This window comes from Hypanus sabinus, chromosome 10, assembly GCF_030144855.1.
Source record: "Hypanus sabinus isolate sHypSab1 chromosome 10, sHypSab1.hap1, whole genome shotgun sequence".
Taxonomy (NCBI): domain Eukaryota; kingdom Metazoa; phylum Chordata; class Chondrichthyes; order Myliobatiformes; family Dasyatidae; genus Hypanus; species Hypanus sabinus.
This window is the reverse complement of record NC_082715.1, coordinates 70,688,363-70,709,947: the sequence shown is the minus strand read 5'-3', so window position 1 is coordinate 70,709,947 and position 21,585 is coordinate 70,688,363. Positions and strand designations below refer to the sequence as shown.

General features: G+C 42.0%; 1 protein-coding gene across 1 annotated transcript in view; it reads right to left on the bottom strand.

The window, feature by feature from the left end:
* LOC132400744 (CUB and sushi domain-containing protein 1-like) overlaps positions 1 to 21,585 on the bottom strand; it is a 2,029,389-nt gene that overhangs the window by 1,464,973 nt on the left and 542,831 nt on the right. The gene's annotated exons all lie outside the window — the stretch shown is intronic.

Sequence of the window (21,585 nt, the reverse complement as noted above, 5' to 3'; positions counted from 1 at the left end):
CTATCTAGGCCTTTCAACATTTAATAGATTTCAATGAGATTCCCCCTTATTCATCTAAACTCTAGTAAGTACAGGCCCATTGTCATCAAGCACTCATTACACATGAACCCTATCATTCCTGGATCATTCTTATGAACCTCCTCTGGACATTCTAAACAGAATTTATTTTTGCTTTAGATTCCAACATATGCGGTCTCTTCTGTCTTTACAGATCTTATTAATTCAGCCTGCAGCTTCAGAGGCAGAAATAAACCAGAAGAAAAGTGGTTCTTCTCCAACATACAGAAATAAAATAGCGTTCTTTGTTCATGAGAACATAAAAGGTGTTGAAACCATAACTATAGAGAGTAAAGTGCACAATGCAATTCAGAGGCAATTTTTCATCTGGGCAAAGCATTTTATTTTGTTTGAACCAATTCACACACAGAAGTAATGTGGGAGAAGTTTAGGGATCACCTGAACTGGGTAGGATAGGTTTGTCCCACTGAGGCAAGGGAAAAATGGTAGGAAAAGGGAACCGTGGCTGACGAAACATGTGAGGCAACTCATCAAGAGGAAAAAGGAAGCATATGTTAGATATAAGAAGCAGTAGGAAGGGATTATGAGAAATATGGGGTAGCCAGGAAGGAGCTTAAGAAAGGACTTAGGAGAGCTTGAAGGGGGCATGAGAAGGCCTTGGCATGTAGGATCAAGGAGAACCCCAAGGCATTCTATGCGTATGTGAAGAATAGGAGGATGACGAGAACGAAGGTGGGACCGCTAAAGGATAAAGAGGGCAACGTGCCTGGAAGCAGAGGAATTTGGGGAGGTCCTAAATGAATACTTTGCTTCAGTATTCACAAGTGAAAAGGATCTTGATCAGGATGAGGTCAAAGTAGCGCGGGCCTGTCTGCTGGACAATGTGAAGATTAAGGAAGAAGTAGTGCTGGATCTTCTTAAAAACATTAGGATTGATATATCCCCAGGGCTGGATATGATACATCCCGGGTTATTGTGGGAATTGAGAGAAAAGATCGCAGGAGCATTAGCTATGATCTTTGAATCCTCTTGGCTGCAGGGTAAGTGCTGGAGGACTGCAGAATGGCAAATGTTGTTCCCTTATTTAAGAAAGGTAATAGGGAGAAACCTGGGAACTATAGACCGGTGAGCCTTATGTCAGTGGTATGCAAACTACTGGAAAGGATTCTTAAGGATAAGATCTACAAGCATTTGGAGAAGTACAGTCGACTCATGGATAGTCAACATGGCTTTGTGAAGGGAAGATCATGCCTCACGAGCCTGATTGAGTTTTTTGAAGAGGTAACAAAAGAAATTGATGTGGGTAGGGCAGTGGATGTGGTCTGCATGGACTTTAGCAAAGCATTTGACAAGGTCCCTCATGAGAGACTCATCCAGAATGTCATGAGGCATGGGATAAGTGGAACCTTGGCTGTTTGGATGAAAAATTGGCTTAAAGGAAGAAAGCAGAGGGTAGTTGTGGAAGGAAAGTATTCTGTCTGGAGGTCAGTGACTAGTGGAATGCTGTAGGGATCTGTCCTGAGACCCCTGTTCTTTGTGATTTTTATAAATGACCTGGATGTAGAGGCTGAACAATGAGTGAATAAGTTTGCGGATGACATGGAGGAGTTGTTGATGGAGCTGTAGGTTGTCAAAGGTTACAAGAGGATACAGACAGGCTGCAGAGTTGGGCAGAAAAATGGCAGATGGTGTTCAATTCGAACAAGTGTGAGGTGATCCATTTTGGAAGGACAAACCAGGAGACTGAGTACAGGATTAATGGTCAGTTACTTAAGAGTGTGGATGAACAAAGGGACTTTGGGGTTCAAATCCATACATCCCTCAAGGTCACTGTGCAGGTTGATAGGGTAGTTAAAAAGGCCTATGGGATGCTAGGCTTCATTAACAGGGGGATTAAGTTCAAGAGTAGAGAGGTCATGTTGCAACTCTACAAATCTCTGGTGAGACCGCACTTAGAGTATTGTGTTCAATTCTGGTTGTCTCATTGTAGGAAGGATGTGGAAGCTGTGGAGAGGGTGCAGAGGAGATTTACCAGGATGTTGCCTGGCTTGGAGAACAAGTCATATGAACTGAGATTAGCAGAGCTGAGACTTTTCTCTTTGGAACGTAGAAGGATGAGAGGGGACTTGCTAGAGGTCTACAAGATTATGAGAGGCATAGATAGGGTGGATAGTCAGTACCTGTTTCCCAGGGCACCAATAGCAAACACCAGAGGGCATATGTACAAAATTAAGGGAGGGAAGTTTAGGGGAGACATCAGGGGTAAGTTTTTCACACAGAGTGTAGTGAGTGCCTGGAATGACTTGCCAGGGATGGTGGTGGAAGCTAAAACATTAGGGGTATTTAAGAGCCTCTTGGACAGGCACATTGATGAAAGAAAAATGGAGGGTTATGGGGTAGAGTGGGGTTAGTACATTTTTTAAGGATTATTTAGGTTGGCACAACATGGAGGGCTGAAGGGCCTGTACTGTGCGGTAGTGTTCTATAGTTTTATTTTGAGATTTTGATGAACCTACTTTAAAAAAGACCACCAAATCAAAAATAAAAATCAATATAATATTTGGTCTAGTAGAAATGCCAGCTTTGTACTGCTTTGAAATGCTTTTCCTTAAATGACGTTGTAGATTTTAAAGGACTCTGTAGCTATTAATGAGAGGTTGGGACGACTACCTCAGTCCATCAATCAAGTTATCTCTATTCACTTGAAGCCCACAAGAGCAAAGCGTATTTTTAATCAATAACATCCACCAGAGTGAGTCTTCATCCATGCTGCTTCCTAGCAGAAAATTATACTTCACCAATGACTTCTCAGTTGGACTGTCAGTCCAATCCCATTCATTGTGCAAGAATTCTAACACCTATCATGCAACCAAATATAATGCACAGTGAAATAGAGTTTCAATAAGTTCCCCCCTCAATCTTCTAAATTCCAGTGAGTATAAGCGTAGTTGATCCAATCTTTCTTCATATGAAAGTCCTGCCATCCCAGGAATCAATCTGGTGAACCTTCTCTGTACTCCCTCTATGGCAAGAATGTCTTTCCTCAGATTAGGGGACCAAAACTGCCCACAATATTCTAGGTACGGTCTCACCAAGGCCTTGTACAACTGCAGTAGAACCTCCCTGCTCCTGTGCTCAAATCCTTTTGCTTTGAATGCCAACATACCATTTGCCTTTTTCACTGCCTGCTGTACCTGCATGCCCACCTTCAATGACTGGTGTACAATGACACCCAGGTCTCGTTGCATCTCCCCTTTTCCTAATCAGCCACCCACCATTCGGATAATAATCTGTTTTCCTGTTCTTGCAACCAAAGTGGATAACCTCACATTTATCCACATTAAATTGCATCTGCCATGAATTTGCCCACTCACCTAACCTATCCAAGTCACCCTGCATTCTCTTAGCATCCTCCTCACTAAATGCCCTGAATAATGGGAAGTTCACTTCTACAGATGTACTGGGCTGTCCGCACCACTCTCTGCAGAGTCTTGCGATTAAGTACAGTTTCCATAGCAGACAGTGATGCAGTCAGTCAGGATGTTCTCAGTTGTGACCCTGTCAAAAAGCTCTTGGGATTTGGTGGCCCATACCAACTTCTTCAAACTTCTGAGGTGAAAGATGCTCACGTTGTGCTTTTTTCACCACACAGCCAGTACGAACAGACCACGTGAGATCCTCAGTGAAATGTATACAGAGGAACTTAAAGCTGGTCACTCCGTCAACCTCAGATCCATTGATGTCAATAGGAGTTAGCCAGACTCCACTCCTCCTGTAATCCACAACCAACTCCTTTGTTTTTGTGACATTGAGGGAGAGGTTGTTTTTTTGACACCACTATGTCAGGGTGATGACTTCTTCTCTTAAGCTGCCTTGTTATTATTTGAGATTAGGCCAATCAATGCATTATCAGTAAATTTAGTTAGCAGATTGGAGCAGTACACAGAATGTACAGTAGGCAGCCACAAGCATCACCATGCTTTTGGTGCCATCTTAGCATGTCCACAACTCACTAACCCTACCCCATATGGAATATGGAAAGAAACGGGAACATCCAGAGGAAAATATTGCATTCATGGGGAGAAAATACAAACTCCTCACAGACAGCAGTGGAAATTGAACCCCTATCTACCACACCTTGAGCTATAATGCTGCCCTGAAAATTCATCCCAACAAAGCAAATTCCCCACATCTCCCTCTCTTTTTCTCCAGAAACAGACTGGCTGCCCCAAAACAACTTAGCTCACTTTGATGCCTGATGGCCATACAGTGAATTCTGGCTGCAACTAAGGTGCATCTCTGATATCAGAATAGTCAACTGTGGTAAAACTATCCTAATTTTGGAATAGGTGTACAACAGGTGGACAATCCAATATCACTCACCTTAATCTGACTAATTCCAGTCAGAATTACCCAATCATATCTCTCTTAAATTCTAATTAAATAGAGTCAGTGAGAAAAACAACACAAAAGCAATCCTTTTGGCTCAACCAGTCCATGCTGACCACAGTGTCCATCTGAGCAAATCCCATTTGCCCACTTTTAGTCAATATCCTTCTAAAATTTTTCTATCCATGTATCTATCCAACCATTGTTTAAATATTATTGTACCTATTTGACCATCTTCTTATGGCTGCACTTTGCATGCACAGACTACCCTCTGGATGAAGAAGTTGCCCATCAAAATTCTTTCAAATCTTTTACCTTTCACCTTAAAACTATGCCCTTTACTTTTTGGTTCCATTTCCCTGGGAAAACAACTGCATGCATTCACCCTTTTTAGGCATTATGTCTCCTCTCCATCTCCTCCACTCCAATGAATGGGGACCCATCCTGACCAAGCTCTCCCTACAAATCAGACCTTCAAGAACTATGAACGTTTGCTCCCCCTCCCCCTTTCTTTCTCCCGAGGCCTCCTATCCCATGATCCTTTTCCTTCTCCAGCTCTGTATCACTTTCTCCAATCACCTTTCCAGCTCTTAGCTTCATCCCACCCCCTCCGCTCTGCTCCTATCATTTCGCATTTCCCCCTCCCCCCACTTCTTTCAGATCTCTTACTATCTTTCCTTTCAGTTAGTCCTGACGAAGGGTCTCAGCCCAAAACGTCGACAGTGCTTCTCCTTATAGATGCTGCCTGGCCTGCTGTGTTCCACCAGCATTTTGTGTGTGTTGTTTGAATTTCCAGCATCTGCAGATTTCCTCGTGTTAACATTTCTGTAAATCTTTTTTATATTCTTTCCAGTTTAATGATATCTTTATTGTAACATTATGTTGAATATATCAGATGAGCTGTCCTGAGGTCAGCACGTAGTCACAATCACCAGGAAGGCACACTGGTATCTATACATTCTTAGGAGGTTAAGGAAGTTTGGTTTATCTCAGAATACTCTAACAAACTTCTATAGCTGTACTGTTGAAAAGATCCTGACTGGTTGTGTCACGGCCTGCAATAGCAATTTGAATGAGCACAAATATAAGCTGAGGAGATTAGTGGACTATCCATCATCAGTGGTATCTACAGGAGGCACTGCCTCAAAAAGGCAACATCAATCATCCCACCTTGCTAGCTTCTCACAGTTACCACTGGGCGGGAGGTACAGAAGTCCACAGCACCAGGTTCAAGAACAGTTATTCGTCATTGCACATTCAGCTCTTGAAACAACTGGCTGCTTTCCTGATGGTCTGTGCCTGTGATGCTGCCAATATAATATTTATCAATGCATCTGTGAATTTGACAGTAAGATTGCACACAATAGACAAAGTAAGGCCTCAGCAAAAGCAGGCTCTGCAGATTTGGAATCAAGTTTAATATCATCGACAAATGTGAAATTTTGTTGCTTTTTGGCAGCAGTACAGAGCAATGCATAAAATATACTATAAATTACATTAAGAAATACACATATAAAAATTCAATAAGTATTGCCAAAAATGTAAGGAGAAAAATTATTTTGTTATCCTTCCACTCGTGTACAGGATATGACATTAAACTATCTGGAAAAAGAGAGCGAAAATAGTGAGGTAGCATTCATGGGTTTATTGTGTATTCAGAAATCTGATGACGGAGTGGAAGAAGCTGTTCTTAAAACATTGTATTTATCTGCAGGGTTTATCTGCATAATTATTTCTATTCTCAGAGATTGAGATATTTTCATTGCACAATATTGTTTTTTATTATTAGGTATGCCCAGCTAGTATTTCCAATTCATTGTTGTCCTAAGTCCTCAAAGATTACAAAGAGGATAAAAGGATTTTGTGGAGGATTGGAGAGAAGTTATTGAATAAGATTGTACCAGAGACACTGAGCAAAGTTTAATTCACACTGAAACTGAATAAATAGACACTCAGTTGCTTCTTGTATTATATTCCACAGGGAAGTAGCTAATCCTGCAGAGAATCTAAATTTGTAGTTTATCATGCTATGGTACACTGATCAATTTTTGACTTTAGAAAGAAAACCTTTTTGGCAGTTTATAGTTAAATGAGATCATTTCCTCTCCTGTTCAAAAGATAATGCCTTCTTCATAATGGCAGACAAGTATTTGGATGAGGGTCAAAGGTGACATTTTGAGGACACAAAACAGTGCTGGTGAAGGGTCATTGCCTGTAATATTGACTGCTTATCCACCTCAAAGATGCTGCCTGACCTTCTGAGTTCCTCCGTCATTTTGTGTACTGCTCATGGTTTCCAACATCTGCAGAATCTCTTGGGTCATAGAACATTATAGCATAAGACAGGCCACTCATTCCAAAATGCTGTGCCTATCTTGATGCCAAGCTATATCAAATGTCCTTTTCCTGTATATCATCCATATCCTTCCATTTTCTTTTTTTTTTTATTCATGAGCCTATCTAAAAACCTCTTAGGTACACCAAAATGCCTGCTTCCAATACTACCCCTGGTAAACACTCCAGGCACCTAACACTCTTTGTATTAAAAACCTCCCGTACATAAAGAAAAGATTTTACGGATACTGTAACTTGGTCCAGAACGTTGACTGTTTATCCCTGTCCATTGATGCTGACTGACTTGCTGAGTACCTCCAGCATTTTGTGTGTATTACCTGCCCTTCATGTTACTTTTAACCTTAAAAGTATGCCCTCTAGTGTTTGACACTTCTACTCTGGGGTAACAGATTTTGTCTACCCTACCTGTTCCTATCATAATTTTAAAAATCTCTATCAGATCGTCAACACAGTACTAAGCAATTTTTTTTTTTTAATGGTGAAGTAGTGTTCAGGGCTTCATTGTCCATTGAAAAATCTGATGAAGGAGGGGAAGAAGCTGACCTATATTTTTGAGTGTGTGTCTTCAGGCTCCTGTATCTCCTCACTGATAAGAGAAGAGGGTATGCCCAGATGGTGAGGGTCATAAGTTATGGACACCACCTTTTCTGAGGCGTCACCTTTTGAAGATGACCTTCATGTCCATGATCGAGCTGGCTGAGTCCACAAACCTCTGCAGCTTTTTCTGATCCTGTGCAGTGGTCGTTGCAGACCAGCCAGTGATGCAACCAGTTAGAATGATCTCACAGTACATCTGCAGAAACCCAAGTTTGTCCAACCTCTCCTTCAAGATCATACCCTTGATGAGCTCTAACACTACAACTGATGAGTACTTTGCTTCAGTATTCACTATGGCTAAGGATCTTGGTGATCGTAGGGATGACTTACAGAGGACTGAAAAGCTTGAGCATGAAGGTATGAAGGAAGAGGATGTGCTAGAGCTTTTGGAATGCAACAAGTTGGATAAGTCACTGGGACTGGATGAGATGTACCCCAGGCTACTGTGGGAGGCAAAGGAGGAGATTACTGAGCCTTTGGTGATGATCTTTGCATCATCAATGGGGACGGGAGAGGTTCCAGAGGATTAGAAGGTTGCAGATGTTGTTCCTTTATTCAAGAAAGGGAGTAGAGATAGCTCAGGAAATTGTAGACCAGTGAGTCTTACCTCAGTAGTTGGTAAGTTGATTGAGAATTCCTGAGAGGCAAGATTTATGTATATTTGGAGAGGCATAATATGATTAGGAATAGTCAGCATGGCTTTGTGAAAGGCAGGTCATGCCTTATGAGCCTTTTTTAAGGATGTGACTAAGCATATTGATGAAGGCAGAGCACTAGATGTAGTGTGTATGGATTTCAGCAAGGCATTTGATAAGGTACACCACTGAGAAAGTCAGGCATGGGACCCAAGGGGACATTGCTTTCTGGATCCCGAACTGGTTTGCCCACAGAAGGCAAAGAGTGGTTGTAGATGGGTCATATTCTGCATGGAGGTCGGTGACCAGTGGTGTGCCTCAGGGATCTGTTCTGGGACCCCTACTCTTAGCGATTTTTACAAATGACCTGGACAAGAAAGTGGAGGGATGGGTTAGTAAATTTGCTGATGACAGAGAGGTTGGGGATATTGTTTGATAGTGTGGAGGGCTGTCAGAGGTTACAGTGGGACATTGATATGATGCAAAACTGGGCTGAGAAGTGGCAGATGGAGTTCAACCCAGATAAGTGTGACGTGGTCAAATATGATGGGAGAATGGAAGATCAGCGGGGTCTTGGGATTTCTGTCCACAGGACACTCAATGCTGTTGCACAGGTTGACTGTGTAGTTAATCATCATAGTGGCCATCGTCAGAATGGACTGAGTCAGAGTGGGATGGCTTTGGCTCAATAGACTTCGGCGTTTACAGGCAGAAGCGAGTGTAGGTTCCAGGAGGTTTTGTTTTGTTTACAGTAGAGAGAATGTCAGGCAAGATGTTGGAATGCACCTCTTGCAGGCTGTGGGAAGTCAGGGAGACCTCTGGTGTCCCTGACAACGACACCTGCAAGAAGCACATCCAGCTGCAGCTCCTAACAAACAATAGTAGGGAACCAGAGCAAGAGCTGGATGACCAGATCATTCAGGAGAATGAGAAATTTATAGATAGTAGTTTCAGGGAGGTAGTTATGCCAAAGGAGCAACACACAGGTAATTGGATTACCATCAGGCAAGAGAAGGGGAAAGGGCAGGCAGAGCATGGCCTGTGGCCATTCCCCTCACCAACAAGTTTACCGGTTTACCGATTTGGATACTGTTGGGGGGGGGGTGGGGGGAGGAATGACTTACCTGGGACAAGCTGTGGCAGCCGGATCTCTGGCAGTGTGTCTGGTTTTGCAGTGCAGAAGGGAGGGTGGAAGAAGAGGAGAGCGGTAGTGTTAGGGGACTTGATAGCTAGAGGTACAGACAGGAGGTTCTGTGGTAGTGACAGAGTCTCCTGGATGGTTTGTTGCCTCCTGGCTGCCGAGGTCAGGGATGTCTCTGATCGCATGCACAGCATTCTGAAATGGGAGGGTGAGCAGCTAGATGTAATGGTACACATTGGTACCAATTATTTAGGAAGAAAGAGTGAGGAGGTCCTGAAGAGTGAGTATAGAGAGCTTGGTAGGAACTTAAAAAGCAGGACCTCAAGGGTGGTAATCTCAGGATTGCTACCTGTGCCACGTGCCAGTGAGGGTAAGAAAAGGATGCTCTGGCAGATGAACATGTGGCTGAGGAACTGGTGCAGGGGGCAGGGTTTCAGATTTCAGGATCATTTGGACCTCATCTGGGGCAGGTGGAACCTGTTTAAGAGAGATGGGTTACCCCTGAAATACAGGGGGGACCAATATCCTTGCAGTGAGGTTTGTTAGTGCTATTAGGGGGGCGGGGTTAAATTAGATTTGCAGGGGAATGGGAACCAGAGTGCCAGAGTAGATAGTGGAGCAGGGGGTGAAAATAAATGATGTTAAAGGTTCATGCAAAGTCACAAATAGAAGGGTTGTGTGTGGTGGTAATAATCTTCTGAGGTGTGTCTATTTCAGTGCGAGGAGTATTGTGGGGAAGATGAGATGAGGGCCTGGATTGACACGTGGAATTATGACATTGTAGCCATTAGTGAAACTTGGCTACAGGAGGGGCAGGACTGGCAGCTTAATGTTCCAGAGTTCCGATGTTTCAGACGTGATAGATGCAGAGGGATGAAGGGTGGGGGGGGGGGGGGGGGTGGTGGCATTGCTAGTCAGGGAAAGTGTTACAGCAGTGCTCAGGCAGGACAGATCAGAGTACTTGTCTACCGAGGCCATATGGGTGGAGCTGAGAAACAGGAAAGGTATGACCACATTAATGAGGTTGTATTATCCACCACCTAATAGTCAGAGAGAATTGGAGGAGCAAATCTGCAGAGAGATAGCAGACAACTGCAGGAAGCATAAAGTTGAGATAGTAGGGGATTTTAATTTTCCACATATTGATTGGGACTCCCATACTATTAAAGGTCTAGATGGGCTAGAGTTTGTAAAAGGTTTTTCAGGAAAGTTTTCTAAATCAGTATATAGAGGTACCGACTAGAGAGGATGCAATATTAGATCTCCTATTAGGAAATGAGTTAGATCAGGTGACAGAAGTGTGTGTAGGGGAACACTTTGGTTCCAGTGATCATAACATCATTAGTTTCAACATGATCATGGATAAAGATAGATCTGGTCCTTGGGTTGAGGTTCTAAACTGGAAAAGGCCAAATTTGAAGAAATGAGAAAGGATCTAAAAAGCGTGGATTGGGACAGGTTGTTCTCTGGCAAGGATGTGATTGGTAAGAGGGAGGCCTTCAATGGATAGATCTTGAGAGTGCAGATTTGTATGTTCCTGTCAGGATTAAAGGCAAAGTGAATAAGAATAAGGAACCTTGGTTCTCTAGGGATATTGGAACTCTGATAAAGAAGAAGAGAGAGATATATGACATGTATAGGAAATAGGGAACAAATAAGGTACTTGAGGAGTATAAAAAGTGCAAAAAAAAACTCAAGAAAGAAATCAGGAGGGCTAAGACATGAGGTAGCTTTGGCAGTCAAGGTGAAGGATAATCCAAAGAGCTTCTACAGGTATATTAAGAGCAAAAGGATAGTAAGGGATAAAATTGGTCCTCTTGAAGATCAGAATGGTCGGCTATGTATGGAACCAAAAGAAATGGGGGAGACCTTAAATGTTTTTTTTTGCATCTGTATTTACGAAGGAAATTGGCATGGAGTCAATGGAGTCATGGAAATAAGGCAAACAAGTAGTGAGGTCAAGGAATCTATTCAGATTGAAGAGGAGGAGGTGCTTGTTATTTTGAGGCAAATCAGAGTTGATAAATCCCCAGGACCTGAAAGGCTATTCCCTCGGACCTTAAAGGAGACTAGTGTTGAAATTGCAGGGGCCCTGGCAGATATATTTAAAACGTTGGTATCTACGGGTGAGGTGCCGGAGGTTTGGAGGATAGCTCATGTTGTTCCGTTGTTTCAAAAAGGCTGTAAAAAGTAATCTGGGAAATTATAGGCCAGTAAGTTTGACGTTGGTAGTAGGTAAACTTTTGGAAGGAGTACTAACAGATAGGATCTACAAGTATTTAGATAGACAGGGACGTATTAGGGAGAATAAACATGGCTTTGTGCCTGGTAGGTCATGTTTAACAAATCTATTAGAGTTTTTTGAGGAGGTTACAAGGCAAGTGGATGAAGGGAAGTCAACGGATGTTGTCTACATGGACTTCAGTAAGGCCTTTGACAAGGACCCACACGGGAGGTTAGTTAGGAAGATTCAGTTGCTGGGTATAAATGGTGAGGTAGTAATTTGGATTAGACATTGGCTCAATGGGAGAAGTCAGAGAGTGGTAGTGGAGGATTGCTCCTCTGAGTGGAGGCCTGCAACTAGTGGTGTGCCATTGGGATCAGTGCTGGGTCCATTGTTATTTGTCATCTATATCAATGTTCTGGATGATAATGTGGCAAATTGGATCAGCAAATTTGCTGATGATACAAAGATTGGAGGTGTAGAGGACAGTGAGGAAGGTTTTCAAAGCTTGCAGAGGGATTTGGACCAGCTGGAAAAATGGGCTGAAAAATGGCAGATGGAGTTTAATACAGACAAGTGTGAGGTATTGCACTTTGGAAGGAAAAACCAAGGTAGAACATACAAGGTAAATGGTAGGGCACTGAGGAGTGCAGTAGAACAGAGGGATCTGGGAATACAGATACAGAATTCCCTAAAAGTGGTGTCACAGGTAGATAGGGTAGTAAAGAGAGCCTTTGGTACATTGGCCTTTATAAGTCAAAGTAAAGAGTATAAGAGCTGGAATGTTATGGTGAGGTTGTATAAGGCATTGGTGAGGCCAACCTTGGAGTATTGTGTGCAGTTTTGGTCACTAAATTACAAGAAGGATATTAATAAGGTTGAAAGAGTGCAGAGAAGGTTTACAGGAATGTTGCCAGGACTTGAGAAACTGAATTACAGAGAAAGGTTGAATAGGTTAGGACTTTATTCCCTGGAGCATAGAAGAACGAGGGGAGATTTGATGGAAGTATATAAAATTATGATGGGTATAGATAGAGTGAATGCAAGCAGGCTTTTTCCACTGAGGCCAGGGGAGAGAAAAAAAAAGGACATGGTTTAAGGGTGTAGGGGGAAAAGTTTAAAAGGGGGGGGGGGCTTCTTCAAACAGAGAGTGGTGGGAGTTTGGAATGAGCTGCCAGATGAAGTGGTAAATGCGGACTCACTTTTAACATTTATGAAAAACTTGGACAGGTATATGGATGAGTGGTGTATGAAAGAATATGGGCCAGGTTCAAGTCAGTGGGACTAGGCAGAAAAATGGTTCATCACAGCCAAGAAGGGCCAAAAGGCCTACTTCTGTGCTGTAATGTTCCATGGTTCTATGGTTCTATTAAGGCAGCATACAGTAGTGGCCTTCATCAACCATGGAATTGAATTTAAGAGCTGAGAGGTAATGTTGTAGCTATATGGACCCTGGTTAGACTCTACTTGGAGTACTGTGCTCAGTTCTGGTCACCTCACTAAAGAAGGATTTGGAAACCATAGAAAGGGTGCAGAGGAGATTTACAAGGATGTTGTTTGGATTGGGGAGTATGCCTTATGAGAATAGGTGAGTGAACTCGGCCTTTTCTCCTTGGAGTGACGGAGGATGAGAGGTGACCTGATAGAGGTGTATAAGACGATGAGAGGCATTGATCATGTGGATAGCCAGAGGCTTTTTCCCAGGACTAAGGTGGCTAGCATGAGAGGGCACAGTTTTAGGGTGCTTGGAATTAGGTACAGAGGAGAGGTCAGGGGTAAGTTGTGTTTTTTTTATTACGCAGACAGCGGGTGAGAGCATGGAATGGGCTGTCAGTGATGGTGGTGGAGGCAGATACAATAGGGTCTTTTAAGACAGTAGTCCCCAACCACCAGGCCACAGACCGGTACTGGGCCACAAAGCATGTGCTACTGGGCCGCAAGGAAATGATACAACTCATATGGTTTCATACTGGCAAACATATCATTTCCTCATGGCCTGGTAGCACATGCTTTGGGTCGTTGGTGGTTGGGGACCATTGTTTTAAGAGACTCCTGGATAGGTACATGGAGCTTAGAAAAATAGATGGCTATGGGTAACCCTTGGTAATTTCTAAAGTAAGGACATGTTTGGCACAGCTTTGTGGGCCTATGGGCCTGAATTGTGCTGTAGATTTTCTATGTTTCTAAAGGATTGAACTACAAATCCAAGGCAAATGCCTGCAGTAAGACACAAAAATATAACAAACATGTGACATGGAAAAGTTAACTGCAAAAGTACAATGTTTCAAGCAGTGAATGACTTTACAGTATGGTTACCACTATGATATAACTTAATTATCAGCTAGTGTAGTTATACAATCCAATAACTAGGTAGAGCATACTTTTCAGTGCAGTTCCCTTTCATTGAAAGCTGTTACATAGATCTATTTTACAAGCAGCAAGATCCCCAAAGTAGCAATAAATCAAATGACGTGTCTATTGACCTGCACATGGAGACTGCCCAGTCTTGCAGCAACACAAAAAATCCACATAAACAGAGGAGTTAATAAATAGTCACATGTTTAAGTACTCTTGACCTTTTGCTGTTATATGATGGAAACCTCTCTTAGGAAACGTTCCTGGAGAAATCCAGTCATAATGCCACGTAACCTTGGTGGGTTCAAATGATCTGCTTATACATAGTAACACACACAAAGTGCTGAGGGAATTCACCAGGTCAGCCAGCATCTATGGAGAGGAATAAACAGTCGATATTTTGAGCTCAGACCCTTAATCAGGACTTGGTGGTAAACATCAACTGTCCCTCTGCAAAGATGCTGCCTGATCTGCTGAGTTCTTACGGCATTATATGTGTGTTTGTATGGATTTCCAGCATCTGTAGAATCTCTTGTTTATTACTTATACATAATTCCACATGGATTTGAGGAGAAATTGACTTCAATAGTATGGCTTTCATGAATTTTAATTCTGGATCCTGGGGTAAGGGCAAGGGGTAAAAGGAAGAGGTACAAGTTGAAGTTTACCCACAAGAATTAAACAAATCTAATCTTTTGTACCTTAAAATCACAATTACCGAACTTTGGAAATCAATGTTTCATTCCTTTCACTTGGTGATTGATATTTAGGGTAGTTTTCCAACAAATTCCAAGCATGATACTTCTTTGACTGATACAGAGACAATTTTAATTTAATTCCTTTCTCATAATGTCAATTGAGTCAGGGTATTTACTCGATTTTCTTGAGGAAACAGAAATGATTATTTATATCTAGCTTGTAGCTGATCAACGGCAGAATAATATCGATTTGTTTTATACAGTTTATGTTCACACAAAGCAAAATGAGCAGGTAGTTAAATTATTTTAATTTGGTGACTACTGAAACAAGTGCAACTTCATATATTCCAAAATGTAATCATCTCTAAGTTTTAAATAAATGATTATTGCATTATAGCCATAATAATGTGCTTTACGAATCTCAATTAATGTCTTGCATATACATTAGCTGTAATTTTACTATTAACATGTCTTACTCATTGCCATCAATGGAAATGGTTTTCCCCGTGGCTTTAACTTGTTATTTGGTTTTTTTAATAAAGTACGCTTTCAAGCTTGAACCAACAGACAGAATCAACTTCAGTTACAAATTGACTGACCTTGATTTATTTATTTTCATTTATTTAAAGATTCAGCATCAAACAGGACCTTCTGCCGAATGAGCCATACTGTCCAGCAACTCCCCCCACCCCCTGTATTTAACTCTAGCTAATCATTTTACAATGACCAATTAACTGGTTCTTCTTTGGACTGCAGGAGGAAACCAGAGCACCTAGAGGAGACACATATGGTTCATGGGGAGAAGGTACAGACTCCCTGGAGATTGTTTCCTATAGTGGCAGAGTCTTAAGACCAGAGGGCATAGCCTCAGAACTTAAGGACATCTTTTTAGGACAGAGATGAGGAGGAATTTTTTTGACTAAAAGGTAGTGAATCTGAGGAATCTATTGCCATATGTGGCTGTGGAGGCCAAGTCACTGGGTATATTCAAAGTAGAGGCTGATAGGTTCTTGATTAGTCTGGGCACGAAAGGTTACAGGGGAAGGTAAGGGAATGAGGTTGACATGGATAATAAATCAGCCTGAGGGTATGGCAGAGCAGAATCCATTGACCAAATAGCCTAATTCTGTTCCTGTGACTTATGGGCTCATGGTCTCAGACTCAAGTTCATCTAGATGGACGAATCACAGAGTAAGTTTAAAACTCTTAGATCTATTAACACAAATAACCCATTTCACTTCATTTTTCGATATACATGTGATAAACAAATTAATCTGAACCTGAATGAAACAGTCATCAGCAACCCTATTCTTGTCAAATCCATGAAGATACCAGAGAGTATGGATGCTGGGATCTGAAGCAGCAATCTGCTGGAGGAACTCAACAGATCAAGCAGTATCTGTGGAATGGAAGGAGTTGTCAAGGTTTTGGGGTCAGAACTGAGAATGCAGAGGGCAGATAGTCAGCAGAAAGGGAAAGGTAAGACAGGAATTTGTGGTGAGTGGTGGACTGAGGAGGGGTGAGAGATGATAGTCAAGATGGGCTAGACTAGGCAGAGGAGAGTGAAGTAGTAGGTGGGTGAAAGATAGATGGAGGCAGTGAGGGCGAGACAGAGAAAAGATGAGAGGTAGGTGGAGCAAAGTGGGGAGGGGAGGATAAAGGTGGAAATGGCTGCTGCAGGGAGACATACAGGAAAGCAAAAGCTACTGGTGTTTGACTCTCATGGGGAGGGGAATGGGAACCATTGTGATAAGAGTGGAAATAGGAACCACTGGGGGAAGAGGGGAATGGTGGTGGGGGAAAGGGCAGGGAATTGAGTCTGGGGATAGAGGGGATGGGAAACAAGAAAAAAATTCAAGACCAGAGGAGGAATGGAAGGAGGAAGGGGGAGGAGAAGCCCACCAAAGGAGAGTGTTACATAAAAGTGAAACATTCATACCATTGTATTGTTGATTAACCAGTGGAATGATAACTCATTCCAAACACAGCCACTAGACCTCCAACAAAAACCAGGAAGTGAGGAAACATATTACTTCCATCCTTGCTACTCTGCATTGACTTCATTTATCTTTTAGAACTGATTTTAAAAATGTCTAACTTGTTTTTAAAGCCCTTAATGGTCTGGGACCAGAGTATATCACAAAATTGCTTTCATTTTATAATCCTGCATGAGCTCTCAGGGCTTCTTCCACATCTCTTAGATTTAAACAACCCCTCTCAAAATGCAATTGACAGGTCAGCTTTTTTGGACCACACTCCTAAACTTTGGAATTCAACACCTAAAACTATAAGGGATGCAGACTCAGTTGACACTTTCAGACACCAGAATGAAGCCTATTTATTTAACCTTGTTTTAACAAACATCTTTTTTGTTTTTTATTTTTATGTTTATTTTTATTTTTAATTCTATTTTCATGTTTGCACTTTATCCCATTGTAAAGCACTTTGAACTACATCATCTGTATGAAAAATGCTTCATAAATAAGTTATTGTTAATATTAGGTAGTTTCCTTAAGGTTGTCATTGGCGGGAGGAGTAGGGGGAATATGTTACCACTATCTTTTAAATGCTCAAAAGGTTATGCACTCCAAATAGCCTTTGACAACCAAGTCCAGCTCCTGATCTTCAAATGTGCCTTAGCTAGTAAGCCCAGCAGAAACACTTCCACAGACAGAAGGGGCAAAGGCAGGTTACTGGTGCCCTAAAGCCAGTCACTTCGAGTTGATGGGGCTCATGGTGGTTAACTTCAATCAACAGGGGGCCTGTAAAAAAATGAGATGGTATTCCTTTAGCTTGTATTGGGAATCACCATGGCAAGACTGAGGATGGACAGGTCAAGTGGGAGTTGAAATAGCCTGTAACTTTTTCTAACATGGAGCAATTTCACCTTTCATACCACTGAATAAACTCAGTGTTTCTACAGAAATCTCTGAGCCCACTTGTTAGAGTTGACAAAGAGTTATGTATTCCTGCAAGTTCATCAGCTGTCATCCAGATGAATAGGAGTATTTTTGTTTCAATCAGAACACTGATTCACTTCATTGAAGGGGAGAGGAAAATGTGCCCGTCTAATTATGTTATCCAGCTTATTTGGACAAATTACAAGACAGCTTTGACGCATGGCGCTGAGAAAATGCATAGCCCTCTTGTGCAGCTGTTCACCTGAAGGAAGGAATTAAACAGCGGCTGACAGTGACAGAGCTGCTTAATCATGGAATCATAGAAATTTAATTGAATAAAGGACTAACATAATAAACATAACATCTTTATGTGTCCTATCACACACAGATAGAACATTCCCATTTCCTAATTTTCTAGTTGTTTCCCTTCATGTGACAAGTGAAAACATAAATTCAGTGCTTACACTATTTGTTACCTCTTGTATCTAACAAAATGGCCACTGAGCATATGTGTCTGATCATCTGCTGTTGCAGCCAACCACTTCACGGTACAACATGTTGTACATTCAGAGATAATGTAGTACACACTACTGTTGTAACGTCTGGATGTTTGAGTTGCTGTCAGCTTGAAGCTGTCTGACCATTCTTCTCTGACCCCTCTCGTTAACAAGGTATTTTTGCCCACAGAACTGCTGCTCACTGGGTGACTTCTTTTTCCTTTTTTGCACAATTTTTTGGAAACTTTTTGTAACTAAGATCATTTTGTAAAAATGGTTTGTAAAAACATTTTTTGTAACTGTTTTTGTGTGAAAATCCCAGGAGATCAGCAGTTTCTGAGATACTCAAACCACCCCATCTGGCACCAACAATCATTCCATGGTCAAAGTCACTCAGATCACCTTTCGTCTGCTGCTTGGTCTGAACAGTAATTGAACCTCTTGACCATGTCTGCATGCTTTTATGCATTGAGTTGCTGCCACATGATTGGCTGATTAGATAATTGTAATACAAGCAGGTATATAGGTGTACCTGACAAAGTGGCCTCAGAATACATTCCTGAGGAAAATTCATCACATTATTGTTACCTGGCATGGTGGTAGTTTATCATAGCTCTGCAATCAACAATAAGCAATTAATTAATGTATAAACTGCTCTTTGGACTAAGCTATAACCAAAAACTGTAACTCCGAAGCAACACACACAAAATGCTAGAGGAACTCAGCAGGCCAGGCAGCATCTATGGAAATGAATAAACAGTTGATGTTTCTGGCTGAGACCCTTCTTCAGGAATGTAATATTAACTCTTTATTCCCCTCCATAGGTGATGCCTGACCTGGAGAATTCCTCCAGCACTGGATTTCCAGCAACTGCAGACTTCCTTGTGTTTAAAATGTAACTCCAACTCAGGTGATAAGTACATAAGATCCAACCACAGAAAGTCAAAAAGCTTAACAAATGTGATAAAAAATGTCACATGGACATGAACATGAGGGAATGGTTAAAGACAAGAAATTCTACAGATGCTGAAAATCTAGAACAATACACACAAAATGACAAAATGCTAGAGGAACTTGGCAGATCAGGCATCACCTATAGAGGGGAATAAAGAGTCGAAATTTTGGGCTGAGACCTTCATCAGGACAGGACTTTTGGTTCTCCACCTTCCCTTTCTTTCATAGCACACTGTCCTCTCATATCAGATTCCTTCTTCTTCTTTAACCTTTTACCTTTTCCATCTATCACTTCCCAGCTTCTTAATTCAATACCCCCCCCCTTCACCCACACACCTGGCTTCACCTATCACCTTCAAGTTTGTCCTCCTTCCTCCTCCCTTCACCTCCTTATTCTGGCTTTCAGAAATCAAAAGTTGAGAGGGGAGATATTTAACAGAAACAGGAGGAGCAACTGATGTTTTATTTACACTGATGAAATAGAATGTGTTGCTACTGTCCAAGGAAGAGGTTGAGACAGGGACAATAACAATGTTTATTCAAACAAGTTCATAGATAGAAAAGATTTAGAGGGATGTCAGCTAAATGTGGCCAAATGCATCAGTCTGATGGGCAGAAGATACAATAGGGCAAAAGCATGTACCACCAGACTCCTGAAGAATGAGATAGAATCTTAAACAAACATTCTACCCCATTCTGATCGTGCACTTTATTGTTCACCTACACTGATCCACGAGTACTTCTACAAAGATCGCTGCCACTGGAAGGCAGCATTCATCACCAAGGGCACTCACCACCCAGGCCATGCTCTCTTCTGGCTTCTGCCATCAGGAAGGATGTACAGGAGCCTCAGAACCTACACCACCAAGTTCAGGAACAGTTGTTGCCTCTCAGCTATCAGGCTTTTGAACCAGAGAGGATAACTTCACTCGCCCAAACACTGAACTGTTCCTACAACCTATCAACTCACTCTCGAGAACTCTTCATCTCATGTTCTTGATATTTATTGCTTATTTATTACTTTTCCTCTCTCTCTTTCGTATTTGCAGTTTGTTATGCTTCGTACATTGGTTGTTTTTCCATCCTGTTTGCTGCAGTCTTTCAGTGACCCTATTATATTGCTCAGGCCCAGAAGAAAATTTTTTGGGTTGTATGTGGTTGCACATACAATATGCACTTTGATAATACATTTACTTTTTGGGGCAATTAGAACACAAGTAGAGGGAGCTAGTAGGGAGTTTGTCAGGAAGGATAGGCAGATGATAGAGCAAAGATGCACTCAGGCAGGTGGTTTGAAATGTGTCTTTTGTAATGCAAGTGTTATCATAAACAAAGCGGATGAACTTTCAGCATAGATTAATTCGGGGAACTACGACATTGTTGGCATTACAGAAGCTTGGATATCTCGGGGTAGGAATGACTGATGAGTATATTGGGTTTTAGATGTTTCAAAAAGGACAGGGAGGAAGGGAAAAGAGGTGGTTGTGCGGAATTGTTAATCAGTAATATTATCACAGCTGGAGAACAGGAGGAAGTCATGAAGAGATTGTCTACTGAGTCATTATAGGTGGAAGTCAGAAACAGGAAAGGAGAAATAACTCCATTGGGTATTTTTATAGGCCCCCCCCCTATAGTAACAGAGGGATTAAGGAGAAGGTAGGGAGGCAATAATAATAGGGTTGTTGTGATGGGTGACTTTCCTAATATTGACTGGCATTCTCCTTAGAGCAAGGGGTTTGGATGGGGTGGAGTTTGTTAAGTGTGTTCAGGAAGGTGCCCTGACACAAAATGCAGACTGGAGGAGAGGTTATACTTCAACTGGTATCAGGAAATTAACTTGGTCAGGTGTCAGATCTCTCAGTGGAAGAGCATTTTGGTGGTAGTGATCACAACTCTATCTCCTTTACCATAGCACTGGAGGGGGATAGGAGCAGACAATTTGGGAAAATATTTAATTGGGTAAAGGGAAATATGATGCTATTTGGCAGAGACTTGGGAGCATAAATCAGGAGCCGATACAGTATTTCTCAGGGAAATGCACAGAACAAATGTGGCATGGTGTTCTGCATGGGTATATTCCATTGAAACAGGGAAAGGATGGTGGGGTAAAAGAACCATGGTGTACAAAGAATTTAGAAAATCTCATTAAGAAGAAAGAAAGCTTATGAAAGGTTCAAGAAAGTAGGTACTGTTAGAGCTCTACAAAATTACAAGGTTGCCAGGAAGGAACTTAAGAGTGAAAGTAGGAGAGCAAGAAGGGGCCATGAGAAGGCCTGGGTGAACAGGATTAAGGAATACCCCAAAGCATTCTACAAATATGTGAAGAGCAAGAGGATGAGCCATGACAGAATAGGAACAATCAGCTGTGATAGTGTAAACATGTACACGGAACCAGAGGAGATAACAGAGGTACTTAATGAATACTTTGCTTCAGCAGTCACCAGTGAAAAGGACCTTGGCAATTGTGGGGATGACTAACAGCAGACTGAAACACTTGCATATAAAGACATCAAGAAAGAGGATGTGCTGGAGTTTTTGAAAAGCATTAAGTAGGATAAATCAACAACACACACAAAATGCTGATGGAACACAGCAGGTCAGGTAGCATCGATAGGGAGAAGCGCTGTCGACGTTTTAGGCCGAGACCCTTCGTCAGGACTAACCTAAAGGAAAGATAGTAAGAGATTTGGAAGTAGTGGGGGGAAATGCGAAATGAAAGGAGAAGACTGGAGGGGAGGGATGAAGCTAAGAGCTGGAAAGGTGATTGGCGAAAGTGATACAGAGCCGGAGAAGGGAAAGGATCATGGGACGAGAGGCCTCAG